The sequence below is a fragment of the Bombus fervidus genome, chromosome 4 (assembly GCF_041682495.2).
Source record: "Bombus fervidus isolate BK054 chromosome 4, iyBomFerv1, whole genome shotgun sequence".
Classification (NCBI taxonomy): domain Eukaryota; kingdom Metazoa; phylum Arthropoda; class Insecta; order Hymenoptera; family Apidae; genus Bombus; species Bombus fervidus.
Window position 1 is genome coordinate 7,548,413 of NC_091520.1, and position 16,863 is coordinate 7,565,275.

General features: G+C 31.6%; 1 protein-coding gene across 7 annotated transcripts in view; it reads right to left on the reverse strand.

Annotated features, from left to right (window-relative positions):
* Nucleotides 1-16,863, reverse strand: part of Nachralpha4 (nicotinic acetylcholine receptor alpha4) — a 367,080-nt gene that overhangs the window by 104,961 nt on the left and 245,256 nt on the right. The window lies entirely within an intron of this gene.

The following is a 16,863-nucleotide window of genomic DNA, read 5'->3' on the forward strand; positions in this document are numbered from 1 at the left end:
ATGAAAGTTAAAGTGCATGTCTCGTGATGCACTTAGTGTTCGCAAAAGCGCAACGGGAGCAAAACACTAATAATAGTCTGGATGAAAATGGACCGCTCAATCGTGAAGGCCCAGAAATAATCTAGAAATTAACTATCAGCAGAACGTCCTCTTTTAACTATGCCTTCGCTTTCAACTATTGTGCAGCATGACGAACAAACAAAGTCGACACTGAAAAAATCAAACTAATCGCTAAGCAGTGTCCTAATTTTGTTGGAGAAACGAATGGTCTCACTAGCAGCGTACGCGTACGCGTCAATTTACACCTGACTTATTCATTTTCGATTCTCGAGTTATTCGTATGCTCGACGAAGCCGGGTAACGCGGCAAATATTACCGGAGACTACGTTACGTGTAATTTCCATCATTTCTCAGCGTTCGATTTGATCTCTTTCTGCGCGAGCTTTTTTTTCTCTCTAAGCGATTTCAAGCGAATGCTTCGAATTTAAGCGGTAACTTGGATGCACAATACCGTGCAAAATATCGTCGTCTGTCTCTGTCGACGTTGAACGAAATAACGTAAATAACGAGATACGTGTGAAAAGAAACGAACGGGACAAAGGATAAAACGTAACGGCAGGGAGACGAAAGAATCCGCATAATTTTCGGAGAAGGAAACGATTGGCGCGATGCAACATGTATTTATCGTTAACAAAATTATATTACAGTTGGATATATATTTTTATTTTAATTGTATAATTCTAATCAATGTAATTACAACCTATTAATAATTAATAATAACATATGTAATTTAAAACAGTTGATAAACGACGGGATTTCGCGTTTATAGTTTCAAGAAATATTTTTGCCATCAGCCTTCGTAAATGGGATAATTTATCGGTGTTTTGCACGGTATTGTTGTTCGCTAATTGTTTAATTTCTTCAACTTTGCACATTCAGAACATATTTGTATGCACGTAAACGGTGCACACAAGCATAACTTCATACATACAAAAGTATCGACAGAGAAATCTTAAGCAACGATAATACACAAGAACGTCGCACAACTAGCGCAATATATATATATTAATAATTTGTATGCAGTTGCTTGGCTATCTGCGTTCAATAATTAAATATAAACGGCGATGGTGTGCTTCATTTCGAAACTGGAGGGAAGTTCGGGTGGTGTGTGATGATGTGTGTGTAAGTAGAAAGTATCGGAAAATGTTTTACGCAATTATTGAAAATTGTCGTGAGATTACAATACGCGTTTGATAGTCAGTATCTAGATATATATATATATTTGTTTGTAGCCTCTTCTATGCAAGAAATTTCCCTAATGTTTCAGAACACGCGCGTTATGTCATTGTAAGTGTAATTCCTATCTTTCGCAGGAATTTGACAAATTTTATCGAAATTTCATGGAAATAAATTCGAAATGAATAAGACAAAAGTATCAAAATCCCGAAATACGATTTAATTGTCTGTCGGTAGCTGAATGGAATTAATAATTTAATTTATTACGTTAAATTTTCTCGAATTGTCAAGTCTGCGAACACATTTATCGCATTAAATATTTTCAGCTCATGTTGAATTCCTATTGGGTCATTTATACTAAACATTCCTATGAAAAATGAAGATAAGTACAACATGTTCCATGTAACGAAGCAGACCTTTTAATGGAAATACGTTGAGATAAAGTTGCTTATATCGTGACAAAGCAAAATTGGAAGTTTGTTCGTGAATAATCATTTAATTATCTAAGAAAAGAATGTAATGCAACTTGAATGAACTCGCTCAAGAGTAACCAAATTCTGACATCAAGCAATCTTTAATCCCATTAAACTGAACTTTCATCATTAGATTGAGGACTTTAATACCTGTTCTGACAGTAAAGTCACGTTTCCACGTCCTCTATCGACCCAAAATTTATCTTTCAACTTGCATTGTTATTTTATTGCCATACTTCTGGTCGACAATCCACGCAAGTATTCGAATGTTGTATAGAAAGTGTATTGGTATTTTGAAATTTGGCTGGTGCTTTAACGAAACCATCATGATGATACTGGAAAAGTATGAAACGATACCGAAGGTGTATATGGAAGCTATGATTTAACTTAAAAATCACAAAAATAGTCATTATACTAAGAAACTTCAATATTCAGACTAATTATATGTTTAAGATGAGTGCTTATAAGATATACTAATTTTTCACCAAATGTATGTTCACAGCAAATTTCTTTCAATTTCTATATACATTTTCAGGTTTGAAATTTTAAAATACTTTACATAACACTTAGACGTGTATGAACACTTGCCCTTTTTAACAAATGTAATTTAGTTGCAAAAAGACTCAGGGCGATTTTATATTTTATTAGAAAAGGTATATTATAGCACGATAAAATTTACTTTGAAATATTAATACGTGTTAAAAGAACTGGTGTCTGAAAACGACAAACATTATGATGCAGTAGTGTCATTTATAATGTTCATTAGTTTTGACTCATTTGCTTGTCAACGTACGGATAAAATGGAGGTTTCTTCAAATTAACGATAGAAATAACCCGAGCAATGTTAGCAATAAATATATAAAATATGTTGCCACAACTGGTGTATTTAATTTTAATATGCCACTGATAAAATTGAAAATTAACAATTAATAGCTCATATTATATATATATATATATATATATATATATATATATATATATATATATATCTTATAATTTCAAAATTAATGTTAATTTCAAAGAAGAATGTAAATATTGCTTTCGATCGTTAGTATGCTATTGATTCTCATATCTTGATAATATTCATGCATCGTTTACATAAATCGAGAATAGTGTTCATATATTTACGAGCGACAATATGCATACATAAAAGTATGCAACGCTAAGCGTTCAAATATTTTGCTACAATCACTGTATTTAAAATATGGCACAACATTAATATATTATTAACAAGGAAGTTTTCTCTGCAATAGCAAAAATGATATGTAAAAAGATGGTTAGCGATGCAGAAAAATATTGTAAGATTTCTGTGCAATTGCGATGCATCTGGAGAATAGATTCGCATCAGCAGTGCGGAAGTAAAGTTCAGAATCTTGCATCGAATCGATGCTAGAGACGAAATGGTAAAAATATTCAGAATATATTCTTTTCATAGATTTTACGGTCGGATTCGAAAAGCACTCTCATCTCGGGCGAAAGCACTTGAAACCCGGAAACTTTGCCAAATGTCTTTTTCGGTGCCTGCAAATCTCATCGATTGTTTCGTTCAACTACTCTGCAATATTTCTCAGTCATTTTCACGTCTTTCTCCTGCCTTTCATCGTCCATCCAAGAGACATACTTTCGATCTCAGTTGGTTTACTGAAATATTTTAAATAATTGATCATCCAAACGTATTTAAATACGAATATTCGCACATTGTATGTTATAATTTTAACAGATTTTAAAACTAATGTAATACAGTATATGGACTTTGTGTTTTATTCGCTGCATACAGTCGCGTCGATTATTGCGATAGATTATTGGTAACTCAGTTGCAATGGTAGGTTGAGTTTTATAATTTTTGGGAAAGATTAAATTGTTTGATAAATTTTATCAGTTCCAATGCTTCGTTAAACATTTTTCAATTATCTTCTATAAAAGGACAATTAACATTAAAGTACGATCTAGCAGCAATTGAAAGTTTAGTGTATGTGTATAATGTTAATATTATTTATTGTAATTCAATGAATTAAGTATTATTATAACGTTAATTACGTTTTCAAAGTATTTCTTACGTTTAAAAAGGGACAACACATCGTCTGTCATTAATGTTAAAAAGGGAAAATATATTATTATTTTAAACAATTACTATATCTTTTCTAATTTGTGTACTTTTTGATCATTTATAGACATATATTATATTAGGTCATCCGAAAAGTTTCTTTCGTTTTATAAGGAAATAGTGGATGCACAACATTTTTCGTTTTATATTATTTTATCGAATTACGTATGATCCATTTTGTTCTATCAAAATAAAGATCACAACGTTCGACAGATTAGGTTTCATATTTGTATAAAGAAGCATCATTGTAAAAGATGTGTCTGTAAAAGAAAGACACTTTACGGACAACCTAATACATAGATTATAATATATATGTATATGTATATAGAGACATAAAATATCAGATTACGATGCGTAACAATTTTTCATTCAATGATGATACTTGTTAATAATAATTTAGATAAAAAAATACTCCCAGAAAGGAAGAATACTTTTGTCTGCGATGAGGAAAAAATTTTTACCCGCAACTCTATCGAGCTTGTCTTGGCCAAACGTGTTACGATATAAGTTGCAAAGTGAATGAAGACGAATTTACAGAAAATAAGGATGACTATTGCTAGATTGAGCAATCTAATTAAAAGTCTAGTCTTTGAAAAGTAAAAATCATGGTAAAAGCAGAAATGATGGATGTTGCCAGACAACTATAACTATCGGCAGAGAGAATATGGTACATAAATCATTTCGCATGAAATTTCGGCACCTCGTTCACCTCACGATGAGTAACGAAATTTTTTACGCTCTGAAAGCTCTCATAATAATAGCATTATGAGTTTCATTTCTGAGGATGATGAATCAGTCACTGCAGTGATACGTTGGAATGCAAATGTGTGTGTACATATATGTGTAGGTAAAATACACCAAAAAACTTCGTGTATTATTATTAATTATTTGGATGTGTATTATCGCGGATAATTCCAGAGAATAGTTACAAAATATATATTGTATAAATATATAATGTTATTCCTAACAAATTTTGCCATTATATGTATTTATAGTCGTATTATATTTATATTTTATATTTTTGAAAGGCATTTTTTTTTAACACAAGTAGATTATTGGAAGCTTTATAAAAAAGTTATAACAGAGATGTGAAAATTGTTGTGACATCGGATTTTCTTTTCTTAAATATAAATCTTAAATAATTCTTAACATTGTCAGCAACATTTAATTACGTCGTATCAATATCGAAACATTTTTATGTAAATAATGTTTAAAGATATAAATACAAATTGTTTTACAATTTTATACGTTCATTTATAATACTGATTTTACATTGGTCACATTTTTTTTTATTTTACATTGGATTTTTATATCTTCTCACTCCTTGCATCCTTTTAAGGCAATAGAAATAATAAACAGAAAGGGATACGCCGTTATTCCATTTAGGCGAAATTTATCGTATTATCGAAGTAATAACAGACACGTTCAATTGTAAAATATATTATCTCGAATAAATCCGAGAAACAATACACGCAAGTTTGCTGGAAACAAAGAAGAGGTTAATAAATTTGAAAAGGCAGATTAAAAGAAATATTAAAAATTCTATTAATTAATTACAAATTAATTACAAATTCTATCAAAATAATTTTGTATTAATTCGAACACTAACTTTTATGAAAGCGATATATTCTATTCATAAAATATAGCTGCAGAATCTACTTCTAGTATATCTTTCTAGTATATGGTACATAAAAATCTAAGTTATAATTTTTATAGTATTCCAATATTCAGTCAATATGAATTCAGAGTAAAACATTTGTTATTTGCATCTGTCTATTTGTTTCACAAATCCATACGTTCGATTCAGGTCGGATGAAACCATGGAAAATCTGCGTCTCGCGAAGACAAATAAACGGTGGATTATCATTTTCGTTTATTGCCAGAGGTTTTTCGGTCGCGTAACTAGTTTCGCGAAAATTATCCGTTATCGTCGCTTTGTCACGATCATTACCACCGGCGAGAATTGCGATCTCGCCGAAACAGCTACCAGCTGCAATCTCGAAGCTGTGCTCGACATTGCACAATCGCCCGTTAAATGGAAAATACCAGCAACCCGGTGAATATCTCACTTTCATTGTGTCCGAGCAGTCCGAGCACGTTACGCTTCAAAAGTATTCGGAAATTTGCTTATTTTTGGGAAAGCATATCGTAATTAACGAATGATCTGGTTCTTCATAATCTTTACAATAATACGTGTAATAATAGAAAAAAGTAGAGAAGAATTTGGAACAACCTTTTGGTCTTCAAACTTAATTCTCACAAAATCAATCGCAATCGTAAAAGATTTTTATTTAAGAGTATTCTCATATACGTTTACACTCGATTTAAGAGTAGTCTTATATCTCTAACATTATAAACAATTTTCAGTGTCGAACTAATATCAGAAGAGAAGAAATTGTGCACGATATGGAATAGGTAGCCAAATATGGAACACTGACACGAGGCAGAATATTTTCATGGAAAGGAAGCAAAAATTAGTTTTAATGTTTTCGTTGATTCTGGTTATAATTTTGGTTGTAAAGTTATGTTTAAAAAAAATTAAGTATACAAGTAGTTGTTTGCAACGATCACATATCCAAGAGTCAAGCTCGGCACCAGCACGTTAGATACTTGATGCAGATTTTTCTATGAAAATATTGCGAAGAAACTTCTTGGCAAACTAAACCCTCTGAAAGTGAATGAGTGAGATAGTCTATAGTTGCTTGACAGACACTCATGTGTAAAAATGGTACTGTTCCATATTAGATATACTGTTCCATATTTGGCTACTTTCCTCTATACCATAATCAGATTAAATTGATGGCGTCTGTAATTCTCATACTTGGCAGAACTATTTTGTTACCTGTCAAGCTCTCCATTTCTAAATTCTTCAATTTTCCAGTTACAAGACAGATTAACTATTGAGATATATATAATTTTATGTGCTAGACTGGGTTGGCTGCGTAGTATGGAAGTATGTGTGTGCGCGACGTCTCGAAAACAAAGGAATGAAAACTGTTCAGTTAACAGTCTGGTATGGAAGAAAGTGCTGAGACGCGTGCAAGTGTGTATCGATGAATATCTTTAAAATCGTTTATCAAATAAATATATAACTATTCTAATATAAATTGCAAGTGTAAATTTAGTGTTCCTATACCATTATTTCGGCTATTAGGATCCAAAATTCTCAACATTAACAATGATAGTTATTCCAAACAGATAGGAAGACTGTCGAAGCTAATACAACCATAGTGATGCTTAAAACAAATGTAAGTTAATATATACATAATAAATACTAATATAAATTATTGCTACGTTTTTAAACATGTAATGTAAAATTAAAGATTTATATCCAGGTGACTGCATACAAAGCAATTAAGTATTGCTCGTAATTATTAGTTCGTCATTGACTTGTACAGTCTGCTCAAGTTCACATACTGTTACTACAAATAGACCAGGGTGTCCGGACAAGTATGAAAATGTCCGGTACTACACGCTTTTCTCAGACGAATTATCTCAAACTTCCAATTTGAGCCTATCCTCCTTCTCTCTGTTCCTCTTGTTTTTGTTGTCTAATCGCCGGTTCCTCCTTTCAGGCTGACAAAATGTTGTTCGCTTCGATGCCGAACTGTCTCTGAATTACATTAAATGGCGTGCCAATAATGAACCGACTGTTCGAAACACGATAAACACGGCATTTGTGTTTGTTCAACAATATCGCACGATACTCGAATATTTAAATATTGGAAAGTTTGCCACCACTGGAAATAAGTTTTCTATTGACAGGTGACTGATTAGACTCAAGTTCAACTTTCCATTGGTATCCATCAGTCCATGTAACAAATATCAGTTCAAGTTATCGAATTAAAAAAATAAATATCTAAGAACTGAGGATCTTTTTAAAATGTTGGCTCTTGTATCTCGCAATTCCAAATTAAATTATCTTGTGAAAATTGCGGTATGGGTCTTCGTTCGTGCTGACAAATAAGTTTCCCATAACGTAACGATATAACTTTTTAAAGGGGAAATTACATCGATTAAGTCGACTTGATACGATACGTGACAACAGATTTGTCTACAAAACGTTTGTTTAATGCGAAGTATCTGTCTCGTTCTTTTACACGCTTTTATGCATCAAATTTGTTATTTTTCGTTTTTAACGTTTGTGCTTCGAAATAATCTGATAAAACCGACAACGACTGCATAGTCGCAAAATAAAAACTGTATTCACATAGGATACGTCAATATAAAACATGTTTCGCGTATCGATCTTGATTTTATCGATGAACGACGTGCGTTAAACGAAAATAGTCGGAAGTGAAATATTTCTCCTGATCTTTATGTCTCCACCAATATAATGCAACAGTCCTGCAACATTCTTCGTTTAATAAATTTACAAATGCTGTTTACGAATCGTTGAAAAAGTTGAATATTGCGTTACTTACTGCAACACTGAATTGCCAAACTTCGTTTCGTATTTACGTATAAAGTTTTTCACGTGGCAGCTTAAAATATTTCAGACATAATTTCTCGTAAGCGTAAAAACTTTACATTGGCGAGATTAAAATTAAGAGAATTTTCTACTATTACGAGAATTAGAACTAGGGCGATCCGAGTATTAAGAAGTTAAGTTAAACTTTCTTGAAAAGTTTTGGGAGGGTGAAAAGCAAAAGCATGGCGTGAGTAAACCGCTTTAAATAAGTTTATCAATCAATTATTTTGTATACAGTAATCAAGTAATAAATGCAAGTGATAAAAGATCACGTTAGAAATGTTATATCGCGTTAATGGTAATATTATTATCTGATTATATTTCATCAGATATTGCCCGATATCTGAAAGCTAAACTAAACGAAACTATAAACTATAACTAATAACGAAACTATAAAAATATGAATAAATAAAGTAGAATTTCGATTATCGTAGAACACGAAAAGATTGCCCTTTGCGAAAAAGGTTAAACAAGGAAACAAAAGCTAAAGGGAATCGTTACATTTTTATTCAAAAGCTTTTCTTCCCGTTTAATATTACGATTTATAAATTGATTTAAAATAAATGATCGCTTCTCGTATGAAAGGAAAATTTAATCAAATATGCGAATAACGTGCGTCAATTTATCTTAAATGAGAAATTAAAAGGCGCAGAAATGCACAGAATAAAATATCTAAACTGACTTAAAGTTAAAGCTATTTTTCTAACATGAAGTGTAATCCTATTTGCTCAATTGCGTCCGTGAGAACTTACATTTGCATAATCATCCAGACTTTAGTCATGACAATTTGGATAATCATTGTTCTACTGTATAACAGTTATACGCGAAGCTTATTATTAAAAAAATATCACAAACAATTTCGTTCGTTGTCTATAGTAATGCCATAACAAAGCTCCGAATATTTTGATATTTTGATGACGCAAGATTCGAACAGCTAGCGATATCGTTTCTTCCTTTGTTCAGCCAAGCTCCACGTTACTACAACAGAGGCGAACTGCAGAACGAATCGGCTTCTGGACAAAGGAATTTGTCCATGTTCTCGTGCCAAAATCCGCTATTGGAAACCACAAAAGTTGGCAGAGTTTCGCGACCGGTGCAAGATTCATCGCGCTGTAAATTTTGCTTCGCAAGTCAAACCGAAATTAATCGCGTTCCTTTCTGCCAGCAACCGCGAACGTACGTTCCGGTAACGTGTACCTAACAAGCCTCCGGAGACCACTCAACAGGTATACCGCTTCATGAGCCACATCACAGGCCTTTGGTAAATCGGCGGAATGACGTCTTGCGCGTGTAAATAAGATCGACGTTTCATATTTAACGTTTACGTACGCATTAATTGTACGGATATGTAACTACGTACCTGTGTACGTCGAGTTTGCGAATGGTGCCATGTGTGTACAATGAAATCATGAGATTAATATATTGCATATTCTGCTTGATTAATTTTGAGGATATGTAACTACGTATATATTCATGTAGGTCGAGTTTGTGAATGCCACCGTGTATAACGAAATCGTAGAATTAATATACGCGTTTTATTCTACCTGATTGTTTATTTTAAGAATTATTTTACTGTGTACTGTGTTTAGGACTATTTTTACCAAATTAAAATGGTTAGAAATTATTGTATTTGTTTTTTGTAAGGTTGTTAGAAAAAGACATATTAATTCGAATTAAACGTTTGATATTTCCACGTGTCTTTTTTCGAAAATTTGTTGTCTCTTTCGATAATGAATTCTTTCACATAGAGCGTCTGCAGTATTTCATTTTTCGAATATGTTTTTACGATAAGTTTTATATTATTATTATTATTATTATTTAGTTCGTGCCTTTCGGCTTTGGACGAGCTTTCGGTTTTACATCTCGTTTACCTATCACGCTTTTTATATTCTATCAGTCTTATGGCGTTATCGCCTTATTGTCTCCTCCCTTATATCTACCTAAACTCTTTTCCTTGTTTATCTTTCTTTTCTTATATATCTACTTCCCCTCTTATCCATTCTGTTATATTGTAAATAATAGTGAGACTATACTATATTTGGTGAAAGAATTAATATAGAACTAATTATATGTGGAATATTCGTTTTAATGTTTCGTTATTTGGTAGAAACAAACATAATTTTTTAATCTTTCTGTGCCGAATAAAAAATATTGTAAATGTGCATCGTTAATATATCAATGATATGCATTGTGAAATTATTGATTATCCTAAGTATACGTTTTATTATTTCTCTTTAGATAAACTTACACTTTTGGATAAAAAAGTAATCAGTTAATGGGATTGTTGAAATGGACCTTTCATGTATCAATGTTTGAACAACAATTAAGTAACCGTTACATATATTATAAAATCGATTCTGGCATTTTTTAAATATTTAGCACATCTACTGTTACTCACTTCGATTTATACAGCAGTTCAACTTTATTTATAGCATTTTTACTCTCCCAACTATCTACTCTCGCAATCTCTCACTATCTACCCTCACAAACACAGTAATGACGACAAGATTAGAATCTCGAAGGTGAGAAAATAGTAGATAAACGTAACGAAGGAAAATTGTGAAATAATAGTACAATCATTTGTACAGCGTTATACCAATATAGTTAAATCTACGAGCCTACATTTTATCACTGTGTTGTCAACTAATAAAAGCAATTTGACAGTTAAAATGATAAATGTATATCGCATCTGTCTACGTGTTTGCGCTTCACCTCAACATGACGTTCACTCCGATACGGTAAACTAAAGGCAGCGAGACGGATTAAATTAATTAAAAAGGCCGGCGCATGAGAGATTATTTTCATCGCACTGAAAATCTTAATGAACTTCAACGGTGGTCGGTGGCGGTCATAAAGGCTGAAGTTTAATACGCTAGAAAATAGCGTCAAAGTAGAATTTAAACCACTGTGCAATTAATCATGTCGCGATTAATCATGTCACAAATTAATCAGCAGAAGAAACGCGCTCGGGCAATTATCACAATTTAATTGTACGTGAGCACATTTGCATCGTTACGTATTATTTGTATTTTTACGAAGCATTCGTTGTACGTTTCACCTAACGCAATTCATCTCTATCGAATGTTTGGCACTTTGCTTTTCGATATTCATGTTTTCCAAATGTATAACGGTTCTATAATATTTCTATAATATTTCTATGCTATAGATAATACTTCCTAATTTATCACCTGGTTTATATATAATTGGATTTCGCAGTGGATTTAATAATATTAATGTTAATTTATAATAACGATGCCATTCATCACTTGTATGCTTTTCACTAGGCACATGATATTTCATTATTTCTCATTAAATCGAAAATTATATGCATGTATGTGTAATACATATTTAGAGAAAGGAATTTGTACCAACATTCGTAATATATGACCAATATTGTTAGAATGGTTGAAAAATATATCCCTGTTGCATCACCAATTCAATCAACGGATTAAACTGTAATAATATTGAAAATATCGAAACGAATTCTTTCGACCATACGTATAATATTGTGCTTTTTAAAATGGAATTATACTTCCAACAAAAACTGCTAGCGGGATTAAACCAAAAAGGTACAAAAATTATAGAAAATATTCTCTGCTACTGGTAACATGTCATCAACGAAACGAAATTGCATAATGTTCGTGATTTTCGTAAAATGATTAGAAATACTTGATATGTAGTATATAAGGTGAGAAAATAATAATGTATTTATTTCTATATAGGTATTCGTGTTTCTAATAAAAAACGAGGTCAATATATATATTTATATCTTTTTAAATTATTTATAGTAATTAATTATTTTAATTATATTATTTGGTAAAAGAATTTTAGGTTGTAATATTTTTAGCTCACATAAGTTTCATGGCATTATGTTTTCATTTATGCAATCATCTTCCCAATAATTTTATCTATTTTTGCAACAGTTTTTAAGCCAACTTCACTATCTTGAACAAAATATCGTACTTTTCCTCGCTATTCTCGATTCGAGATTTGTTGAAAAAATTATAAACAAAATTCAATAAGGTGTCTTTTCCACACCGTGTAATGCGAGTAAATTGCAGTTCAAAATTTTCCACGTTGAAATATACGGAAAAAGGAATTCTTCACGCTTTTTAGCTGATGTATGCGACTCACGTAGAATCGATTTAAGGCGAAGGAAAAAAAGTGACAGACGAAGAGAAAGAAGGAAAGACCACGGCAAACAATTAAACTCCGTATGGAGGCACGTACAGAGGCAGCGGTTGGCCGTGTGCCTCGAGAAGAGGAAATAAAGGATGCATTTTAGAATTTTAAATTCACTTGCATCACTAACGACCAACAGAGTGAACTTCTGCGACTATTGTTTATGCGTTGTTCGCGTTACATGTCGGCAAATAAACAATAAACCTGCGATCTTTCAGGAAGTAACAAAAAGCTTCTTCCAGCAGTGAATTGTTTTAGGAAACGTACAATTTGTATACTTCCTTCTACGTTGATTATCGTTCTACGTATACGAAAACTCTTGTGCAATTCGATTATACAAGAATTTGTATTGCTTTAAATAGTTCATTGTATCTTAAATGTTAAGTGAACAATAAAAGATCTGAGGATGCTTTTAGAAAATTACAAGATGAACGCAGTTCGCAGCTTTTTCTACCTTCTTATTTTAGGCAATTTACAAGTCAGGAGATTTTCCTACAGTAGTGAAATTATTTTTCACTTCTTACTGCATTTAGAGTAAAGGAAATATTTATATGATTAAAGCAATTAAGAACTTGATATATTATAATAGATTTATTTTTAGAATTATATACTTTGGAGAAATTTCAAACCTACATAATTTGAGAGACTTAGTTGTTGTTCATTACTGTTCACATATGAACAAAAGTTTTTATTTCCCATATTGTATATTATACATGATAATTAAACAGAGTATTTGCACATATTTTGTAATGTGCAAATATCTTTGTAGGCACTGTAGCAACGATAAGAAATTAGAATTACATAAATTTAAATATCGAAATTGAAACTGCGATATTTTAAACATTTTGCCAGTAGAATACAGTTATTATTCTCATTCTTGTATTTTATTTCGCATTGCATCTTTATTCATGCGTTATATATTTATTTAACGCGTTCATGTAAAGCATTTCGTTAGCAGTACACGAAAAAATCATTGGTGTGTCTTACCTACAGAAATGAATTCCAGTTTCAATTTCTTTCTATAATATGCAATTTTTCAAACAACGTATTAAATTGCTGTAGATTATTTATATTGAATTTTATTACTAGCCTTTTCGCTTAAAAACTGTTACCTTGCAAAAGCTTTAATCAGTTGCTCATGTTCGCTGTTTAATTATTCCGCGTTGATCGAAGCTTCAATTCATTGGGACATTTTCAGTCTCGCACAACTGTTCGGCGGAAATCACAGGAAATTTAAAGCATTTGCATCGTTTGCATTAAATGAGCATTTTCTGGCATCGCTATTATCTACGGTTCTGTCGTTGGCGAATGAACGCGCAGTGAAAAAAATGGTTTATGAATTCCTGGCATTTGTCATGAGTAGACTGGATCGCCAAGTAGTCTGTGATGATTTATAGAAAAGAAATGACGGATGCGATATCGGTGCAGGTACATTACCTATTTTTCTGGGATATAGTTCGTGTACCTGCTCGTTTTTAGCGCAACCTGTACGTTAAGATTTCAAAAGAAGCAATGACTTCTTTAAGTAAAGAAATATTTTATTCGTAATCTCATTCTTCCGTAGTATTGGAACTATAATTAATTACATTTCAAAATGAAACTTAATTGATTATAATCCTTTTAATTTTGGCTGGAAATTTCTGTATGAAAAAGTTTCTATCGTCGAGAAAGCGAAAGATGCTGGAAACTTTTGAGCTGCAACCATACGTATATGTATATAAATTATTTTTTATCATCTGTACATTAATGGATTTAAATTAATTTAGAAATGAGAAATTTCCACTCGGACTCTGTTATGTAAATTAGTAATTTCACGTATGGTAACATAATACACCGATTTTTAGATTTGCTTATAAGTGCAACGAAATTCCACCTCGTAGTTGCTACATAAATTCTTTAAAAAAGAAAATATTATAGACGGAAACTTCTTTTTAACTGATTTATTAGCAACTACTATAGCATTTAGATTATTTGCAACTGATGCGGAGGGAATCGACGTGGTCTCAGAATGATGTAATTAGAATTGTGCCATATAATGTTGGTGATTCAACAAGTAGAATTTGCATTTGAGAAGCAATACTATTAATATCATTTGGCGTCTATCAAATTGATAATCTTACAGAAACACCTCAAGATCTGTACTTTACAAGTCAAACAATTTCGTTTGCCGAATAAAACTGAAAATGTGGAATTACTGAAACCAGGAAAGGAAATTTGCAGCTCTTGCACGATTGCCAATTACGACAAATAATTTAAATAATTTTTAGATAAACGCGTTAACCTCTAACTCCCTCTGAAAGTAAGACTATCAAGCAGAAAGCAGACTTCATAATCTCAAGAATCGAGAAAGCCAAAAATTGATCCACGTATATTACTTGAAAAATGGCAACTGATAACTGAACAACTGAGAAATGACAAAAAATGACATATGACAAATTTTCTGCTGCCAGATCGTGTTTAAATATTATCTCCTTTTAGAACATTTTTTAAATTTCTTTTATAGAAGATAAAATTTATTCATTTTCTTTAATATAGATTACAAAAATAATTTACTTTACCCAGATGTCAATTTAAAATTTGTTAGCCAATCCTCGTTTTGTCTTCTATGAAAAGTAGGCGAAAATAAATTTGGTCTGTTGATCCCATAAAGCAACCAAAACGATTAAAATTAAATGGGTAGTTTACGAGATATTAAATCGTTGCCAATTTAGGTGAATCATCCTATATACGAATAACATTTCGTTTATTTTCATTATAATCTACAGGTTGCGTGTAATTTTCGTTTCAGAATAAAAGATTATGATAAGCTTGAAATTGGAATAACGTGAAAAGACCATCTGAAAAGGACGAATAAAGTTATTACAGCAAAATATACTATGAAACTTTAATTATATTTATTCGTATCAGTTTGCGTTCGTATATGTATTTTAAAATCACTGTACATTGCGATTATGTTACTATGTCGAGTTATTATTACAGCTTTTGCAATTGATATTCATTAAGGAAAGATGAATTTTTTAAAACTTCCATCCATTTCTTTTTTTTTTTTTCCTCTCGCACAGCAACCTTTAGAATTGCAAACTGCGACCGCAAGCGTAAAATCCATTTATGACGAGAATTCTAAAAAAAGTCGTTATCGGTTTTTCCTCGCAAGTCCTCCGCTATCAGTTTTGCTCTTAGTTTCAACGTCGGACGACAAATTGCATTTGATGAGTCGATCGAGTTCCGAAAATTGTATATTCTAGAAGTAAGGGTAATACGAAAACGGCACGTTCACATTTATTACGTGATAAATTGAAAGACGCATTGAAAATTTAATCCTCGCGAAATGATACTTAACTCCTACGATTTCTAGATAGCGACGTCGCGATAACATTTATCTTTTTATTCACATTCGTCCATTTTAATTTAAAACTGCCGAAAATAATGGAATTTAAATAGCTTTATCTTAATTGGTGAAAATAGAATATTCCATCCGGGTGTTAATAAAATTTCGATTCGACGAGCTATATTATGAATTAACTAATTAAATCGTTAATTAAATTCTTATTAAATTTTTACAATTCCTAATTTGATTAAGAAAAACATTAAAGAATATTTTCTGTTTCTATTTGTGTCTGTTGAAAGAGATATGTCATACAAAGATATTTTTCATTACTTTTAATATAGATCATAAAATTTCTTAACGTACAGTGTGCACAGAAAGTACTGTCCCGTTATTGCATTTATTATAGCATTTATGTATTATGTATTAATTAGGTCCAGGTATTAGGCTGTCCGAAAAGTTCCTTTCGTTTTATAAGGAAATAATAGACGCACAATGTTTTTTGTTTTATATTAGTTTATTGAATTATGTACGAACATAATAATAGAAATATAACGAAATGAATCATACCTAATTCAATAAAATAATATAAAACAGAAATTGTTGTTCATTTATTATCACCTTATGAAACTTTTCGGACACCTAATATATTAAATTTCCTAAAACTTGGTACATGGTAAATTCTTATAAATTAGTAGTACTCCCATATGATTACAAAGATTTGATACTACAAAAACGAAATGTACAATGTGGTAAAAGTATTTCGCTGAAACATAATATGAGAGTGTGCCAATATTTCTTCTATCCGCGGTATAAATTTATTGAAGCATTTATTTAAATTGGTATAAAATACATTAATCGAGCTTGTTTCGATAAGATTTATATTCAATATCGAAAAACTATCTTGTACGCGAAGCTACGCTTAGTCAGCCACTGCAGGATATGTGTCACCTCTCAATCTCGTCTCCTTAAAAGAAGCTGCGGAATAAACGAAATTTGTAAAATCCTTTACAGCATAGCTGGCCAATAAAATTACACTCATAATCAAGTTAATCCAAGCTTCGCCCAGAGA